Below are 8,227 nucleotides of genomic sequence, written 5' to 3' on the forward strand. Positions count from 1 at the left end.
ATCAACATAGTATATAAGGTTAAGTACAATGTTAGCCAGTTGTGGGATTAGATCCATTTAGTGACTATCTGAGCACTTCTGCATGTAAATCCTGGAAATATGACAAGGAACAAAATAGTTCCTTAGCTTTGAGGTAAGACAGATTCTAGTAGAAGGGGAGGCAATTTTAAATAGAAGGGTCAAGGAAGGCCTTTCCAAGAAAGTACCCTTTGATCTGGGTTCTAAAAGATAAAAAAGAGGGAAGAGGGTGGAAAGAGCATTCCAAGCAAATGGGGTAGCACGTGCAAAGTCCTGAGGTGGAAAAGAGACCAGCAGTTTTGAAGAACTGAAAGAGGAGAACATAGTGGAGAGTGTGCAGTGAGCAAGGGAGGAATTTCAGTCCATGGAGACAGGAAAGCCACCGGGCTAATTGGTTGCCATTTTGACATTTCCCAGAATCCCCTTCCTTGTGGTTTTAGGTTCTGCCAGTGTGGGTCACCCTCAAGAGGCTTGGCAGACAGAGGAAGACAGGTTAGATGGGGGCAGCTTTCTGGAGAATTTTGTGTGGATCAGCTGTGCCCACTGAGAGCTTTCTAAAGGTTCTCAGCCGTTTCTGGCAAGCTTTAGAAAACTGTCTCTTTGTGACACTCTGGACTGTTGTGCACCAGGCTCCTCTGTCCATGGGATTCTCCAGGCACAAATACTGCAGTGGGTTGCAATTTCCTCCTCCAGGAGATCTTTCTGACCCAGGGCTTGAACCTGCACCTCCTGTGTCTCCCGAACTGCAGGCAGATTCTTTACCTGCTGAGCCATCAGGGAAGCCTGCCCTCTAGGGCAGAGGTTGACAATCTACGGCTCTCAGGCCAATCCAGCCCACTGCCTGTTTTTGTAAATAAAGTTTTATTGGAACATAGCCACACTCATATGCTTGCACATTGTCTGTGCCTGCTTTGGGGCTGCAACAGCAGATCTGAATGGCCCGAAAAACCTACAACATTTTTGTTCTGGTTCTTTTAAAAGAAGTTTGCCAATCCTGAGCTAAAATATGGTAGGCTGCGAACATATCCTACAGATACACCCCTGTACATTCTGACACCAAGCAAAGGTTTTGTGCAAGGAAATGATGGGGTCTGGCTAATGTCTTGGTGTTTCGGACAAAGTAGAAGAGTTTTACTGTTTTGCCAGGCAAAGGAGGCCATAGCAGGCTAATGCCCATAGGACTGTGTCCTGCCCTGGAGGGAGTAGTGAGTTTTATAGAAATGCTTCATAGAGGGTGTGATCGCTCGTGGACCTTCTTCTGATTGGTTGATGGTGAGGTAATCAGGAGTCAGCATCATCAACCTTCTGGTTCCAACTGGTCTGAGGGAGCTGATCTGTGTGCTTGTGGGCAGCATACAGTTAACATCTCCCACCTGGTGGGGGTTTCAGTACCTGTAAAACAGCTCAAAGGACACGGCTCAGAACATGAGCCATAGTCCTTGAGGAAGAACTAAAGGTCCTTAACTTTGTTTAAAGGCTAAAGTATTACTCTTTTGTCTTCTAGCTAATGTTTTAAAATCCTAATTTTGCTACTGTTTGGAGGGGCTTGGAGGAAGGCAAGACTGGGGTGGGGGGCCCATACAGAGACAGTTATCCAGATGAAATATGGTGACGACTTGTACCAGGGGGGTGGTGGGAGGGATGGGGTGGGGAGGGAAGACGCAAGATATAGTCTAGAGACAGCTCGGCAGCAATGGACACACTAGTGTGCAGATCAGGATTAAATACTCTTCTCCACTGAAAAGAACCAGAGACCCTCTGAGAAATACTTCATCTCAGAGCTGGGGCAGGAGATACTCAAGAGGCACCTGAACATGTGATGCCAGAAAGTAAGGACGTGCTTAAAAACCTATGGGACCACGCTGAAAGGAGCCAATCTGAAAGTCCTCCCAATGGCCAAATCTGGAGCAATTTGAACAAACTAAATAAGCAAAGAGAACAGTACACAATATAAGTCAATAAATGGAGAGGAAGGACAGTGCCTCCTTACAGAAATTCCTATTGACAGATGAGAAAAGAACAATAGAATTTGAAAATCACCATATGGCAAATGGGAGCATAAAATCTTAATCTCTGGACCACCAAGGCTGTCTCTCAGCTATTTTACTTACTTGGCTGTGTTGGGACTCTGTTTCTTCTGTTTCGGCACATGGACTCTCTGGTTGGAGTGCGTGGGCCCAGTAGTTGAAGCTCCATGGCAGCTGGGATCTTAGTTCCCTGACCAGGGATTGAACCCATGTCCTCTGCATTGCAAGCTGGATTCTGAACCACTGGACCACCAGGAACGTCCTCTCTCAGCTATTCTTAAGCTACTTTTACAGCAATCCTGAATCTTGTCCGAAATAATTAAATGATACAGAAACGAAAGCATAAGAAGTAGCCCTTAAAATACTACATAAGCATTCTTCTTTCCTTCCTTTTAAATATGTCAAAATTTAAGGACTTGCTTCCTTCCATCTGCCCCCTTTGTCAACTGCAGCATTTTTTCCAATTTTTAGGTTGCCCTCAGTTACTGAAAATCTGGCAAAGCTCTGTATTTGTGTGTGTGTGTGTGTGTGGTGCGCATCCCATCCCCTTTCCTTGATCACTGTTATGTTCAGCTTTCAAGAGTCACATTTAAATATAGGAGGAGAAACAGTCTGTGAAGCTATTAGCAATGAAAGATAATCAATCGGAAATGGTTCCCTGCCCAATTTTCAAGCAGTCATCACCAAAAAACCAATTATGCTGGCAGCTCTTGGTCATCATGAATGTCCTTGTCCAGTTAGAAGTTACAGCATTTGCTGAGTTCTAAGATTTATACACAAGTAGTATTTAATATTAATTAAACAAATCAAGGCACATCGTATAAACTCCCATCATTCTTGAGCAAACAGTCCAGATTTTTAATAATTACTCCTTTTACTGGTTACTATAGTAATTATGTGCTAAATGTGAAATTTCAAATGATTTTATGTCTATATAGTGTCCACGATGTTGCTGGATTAAGAGGTTGGTGGATTTGATATTTGCAAGTTGATACCTGGTCATCAGGACACTTGTGGTATTTTTTACCATTTAAAATTTAATCGGGGCTTCTCTAGTGACTCATACGGTAAAGAATTTGCCTGCAGTGGGAGACATGGGTTCGACCCCTGGGTCGGGAAGATACCCTGGAGAAGGAAATGGCTACCCACTCCAGGATTCTTGCCTGGAAAATCCCATGGACAGAGGAGCCTAGCAGGCTACAGTCCATGGGGTCTCAGAGTCTGACATGACTGAGTGACTAACACTTTCACTTCCATCAATTCACTTGTGATTTTTTTTGCTATTAAAAAATTTAATACACATCACTTAACTATGCAAAAATAGGGTCATGGATGGGTTTTTGAAAAAGTCCTCCACTAATGCCATTAAAAGTTACTAATGCAATAATGATAATCAGCTTATCTAAATTAGCACGGTACTTAACAAAATAATGCCCAGTTTTGGAGAAAGGGAAAGCCAACGTGGCCTTTCAGTATTACTGACGAGGATAAACTGGTACAATCTTTGTAGAAAGCAATTTGGCAATGTTCAGTAAGATCCTTAAATATATTCATGACTTTTGACCTAATAATTCAATTTCTAGGAATCTAACAGAAGAAAACCAGTCCATCCTAAAGGAAATCAGTCCTGAATATTCATTGGAAGGACTGATGCTGAAGCTCCGATACTTTGGCCACCTGAGGCAAAGAGCTGACTCATTGGAAAAGACCCTGATGCTGGGAAAGATTGAGGGCAGGAGGAGAAGGGGACGGCAGAGGAGGCTCAACCTGGCAGAGGATGAGATGGTTGGATGGCATCATCAGCTCGATGGACATGAGTTTGAGCAAGCTCTGGGAGTTGGTGATGGACAGGGAGGCCTGGCGTGCTGCAGTCCAAGGGGTTGCAAAGCATCAGACACGACTGAGCAACTGAACTGAATGGAAGAAAATCCTATATATGGGAAGAGCTTTATGAATTATTTTTAATGAAAAGAAACCCAAATGTTCACCAAGGGAGTAATCGTAAGTAACATTTATATTTTGTTTTGACAATATGGAAAAATGCTATGTTAGGTTACAAAGAGGGGAAAATAAAAATTTCAAATTGTGCGGACATTGATATATATTACACTTAGTATACATATTAGTATGTATACTTACTGTATCACATTAATGATGTAAAAACATACTAAGCAGAGCAAAAGACTAAGAAAATAGAGCACAATGTTAGCGACTGATATCTATGGATTGGGGACTAAATTATAGGTAATAAAGTGCTTCCCAAGTGGCACAGTGGTAAAGAATCTACCTGCTAAACCCAGGAGATGCAAGAGACCTGGGTTTGATCCCTGGGTTGAGAAGATGCCCTGGAGGAGGAAATGGCAACCCACTCCAGTATCCTTGCCTGGGAAATCCCATGGGCAGAGCAGCCTGGCAGGTGGCAGACAGGACTGAGCGCACACACAGGTGATCTTACTTTTGTGTATCATTTTGTGTTTTCCAAATTTTCTATAAGCATGAATTTAATTTACATGATAAAAATGATAGAATGTATTACAACAGTTTAAAATTTTTAAAAATTAAGATCATCATTTTTTTTGGTGTGAAATATCAATCACGCATTGCATTGTCCTCAGCACAATGTTCCCTGTTCTTCAGAGGTGTGGTCGTGTTCTTTGAGAGTATTTTGTTAAAGGAAAGCACAAGACTGGAAAGTGAATTGCAGATGAAACAAAAGAACAGATTTACTTGGTAATTGGATTGTTTTGGGCAAAAACCAAGGTCAGTTGCTGAAATTACTGCTCTAATTAAGTAAATTCCTATTTTATCCTGAAGTTGGAATGCCAGAAAATAACAAACCCATGAAGGTGATAAATTTTTCCAGGCTCACATTTTGAAAGAAGTTCTGTGCAATTCATAAGCGGCATTATAAAGTACTTTTTATTTGGTTATCCAAGTATTTTCCAGAAAATAAGAGTAAAAAGTGTCCAAGGGTGGGTAGGAGAGTGGAGGAGACCGGTGTGGAGACAGAGTGTGTAAAATACAAGGGATGAAATGTTCACAGAATTTTTAAATTTCAAAGGATTTTACACTTTTAAATCAGTGTGTATAGTTATATTTAGAACATGGACATCAAAGTCAATAAACTGGCAAAGTGGATGAGAATCTCGCCGATAAAAGCTATGTTTTCCATTAATTTAATACTCACTTGCTGTAAAAAGCCCAACAGAATAGATTTTATTTAAAGTCATAAAATCTCTTTCCCACATCTGCTTCACTTACAAAAGACAGCCACCACTCAAGTTATTTCATATCCTTTAAGACAATCTCTATTTAAAACACCAAGGGGGATTAAACTGCAACTTTTTTTTTTTTCACTTAATAATTGACCTTCAGCTACTTACCTGTCGACACACATGAGTCAACTGCACCTTTTGTAAAAAACGTTTTGGCTGCACTGGGTCTCTGCTGCCCAGGCTTTCTCTCGCTGCAGCTCCCCTGGCGCTGGTTCCTCTCACTGGGGAGCACGGGCTCCGTAGCTTCGGCTCACAGGCTTAGCTGCCCGTGGCTTGTAGCATCTTCCCAGACCAGGGATAGAACCCACGTTCCCTGCATCGGCAGGCAGATTCTTAACCACTGGACCACCAGGAAGTTTTTTTTTTTTTTTTTTAAGTGACGCGTGGTCATGACTGCCTGACTATATCATCATTTGACAGCCCCATTCTCAAAACATTTGGTTGTATCCTTCTAACTGTTCTCATGGACAATGCTGCTCTGAACAACTCTGTAAACACTCACTTGCTTCCTTAATTCCACAGGAGAAATTTCTGTAATTGCTGGGTCAAAGGGAACTCATGTTTTAATATTTTGGTAGATATCACCCGATTAGTTCCCCCCACCCCAATCTTTTCCTAGCATGGTGTAAGAATTCTCTTTCCTCACTAACTGGCCATGGAGTTGAATTTTGTTTAAGTGAATAGATGATTTCTATTCTATTGTGTTCACTTATCATGTCTATTTCTTTTCTTTAAAAAATTTTTTTTATTTTATTTATTTGACTGTGTCAGATCTCAGTTGCAGCGTGCAAGATCTTTGCTATTTGTTTTGGCATGTGAGATTCACTTTGCTGAACAATGTCTCATTCAAGCCCCATACCAACAGCCACTCAGCATCAGGAGGGTGTCATTTCATCAAACCACAAAACCACTCAGACACCACGGCCCCCTCTGATCAATCACTCTGCCTCCAAGAGTTCAATGTGTAACATGGGGCCAGCATCACCTACAATGGAGAGTTGCTGCAGGCGGTCAAGACCTCTGTGAGGTTCAGAGCACATTTGGCCCAGGGATTGAACCTGGGTCCCCTGAATTGGAAGTGAGGAATCTCAGCCACTGGATCACCAGGAAAGTCCCTTGTCCATTTATTTTCAAAGAAGAGGAGTTTTGTATTTGACCAAAGAGAACAGCATGAGGAAAAGGTCTGTGCAGGTTTGTTCTAATTCAAATCAGTGCATCAGGAGTTACTATTAACAAAGTAAATCCAGTATGCAACATATATAATTAATTCAAAGTCACACATAACTGATTTGAGGATTAAGGAAACTCCTGGATATTTGAGAATTGTTGGCAGCTATTAATGGCTTATTAAAAAACATAAATTCTAGTTAGCGAGTCTGATTTGGGGCTTGGCATGTGCCAGGCACTGTTCTAGCTCTTTTACATAGATTAACTTATTTAGTTCTCATGACAACTCGATGAGGTAGGCACTATGTCTATTCTATAGATTTTGAAAAATGAAGCACAGAGAGTCTTAAGTAATATGACCAAGGTCATGCAGCTAATAAAATGACAGACCCAGAATTCAAACCAGATACTCTGACTGCAGCCTCTGGGGTCTTAACTACCACGCTCTATTCAAAGTTCATCTTCAAGAAATAAGGACGCATTCCACAGTCCTCCACAAAGCTTTTTATCATGGCGCTGACAATGGAAAACTCCCTTAACCTGCCTTTGGGTGGAGGTGTCCCAACAGCAAGGTGTTGCAATGGCTGAAGCACGGGTTAATTTTTTTTTTTTTGGTTTACAAGAACAGAAAAGTATTATTTCAGAGGTTTGGAGGCCAGAAGTCCAAACTCAAGGTGCTGGTAGAGCCATGCTCCCTTGGAGGTTCTAGGGGAATATTCCTCCTTGCTTCTTTCAGTTTCTAGGAGCTCCTGGCAGTACAGGTTAATTTTTATTTTGCTTTTCTCCATTTCCTACAGTGACCACATATTGCTTTTGTACTAAGAGAACCCCAGTGACAGTTCTTTAGAACACTATGAATACCAGAAAGTGGCTCATCTTTCAAATGTCTCATTCAAGCCCCACACCAACAGCCACTCAGCATCAGGAGGGTGTCATTTCATCAAACCACAAAACCACTCAGACACCACGGCCCCCTCTGATCAATCACTCTGCCTCCAAGAGTTCAATGTGTAACATGGGGCCAGCATCACCTACAATGGAGAGTTGCTGCAGGCGGTCAAGACCTCTGTGAGGTTCAGAGCACATTTGGCCCTGGTAGCTACTATAATCATGATTTTTGGCAGCCAAGAGACAGCCATGATGCATTATTTATTAATTTTTTGCCACTTCCTGCAGCTTTTAGGATCTTAGTTCCACAACCAGGGATTGAACCCGGGCCCCTAGCAGTGAAAGCGTGGAGTCCTAACAATTGGACCGCCAGGAACTCCCGATGACAAATTTTTAAACCAAAGAATTTATAGACACAGCTAATGGTGACTGCCTATTGAAAGGGGAAATGAGAGGCTGTGATGGGAAAGAGACTTTTCACTGTACAGCCCCTGGTATTGCTTGATTAAAAAAATATGTCTAGATTATTATTTTAAAAGAAAACATTTTAGGACTGCAGGACTTCTTGTAAATGAATTTCATATTTCAAGAGAGGATACATTGAGCTTTTTAGTTAAGTGAACATTTGACAAATGTAAATTTACTTCTATCGACTTACTCAGACCACACTAGAATCTTTAATTCTAACAGCTAAGGCTTTTGTACTTGAACTGTAATATAAAACCAATATTTGGGGACAACCCATGTCAGGAAAAAATCCTATTGAAGCATTCCATTCATGTCAAAAACAATCGCAGAAATAGGACAGCAGTTTCAAATTATGTATCATATTTTCATAAGCTGTTCTCACTG

The sequence above is a fragment of the Giraffa tippelskirchi genome, chromosome 13 (genome assembly GCF_054371585.1).
Source record: "Giraffa tippelskirchi isolate mGirTip1 chromosome 13, T2T-mGirTip1v1.2.pri, whole genome shotgun sequence".
NCBI lineage: Eukaryota > Metazoa > Chordata > Mammalia > Artiodactyla > Giraffidae > Giraffa > Giraffa tippelskirchi.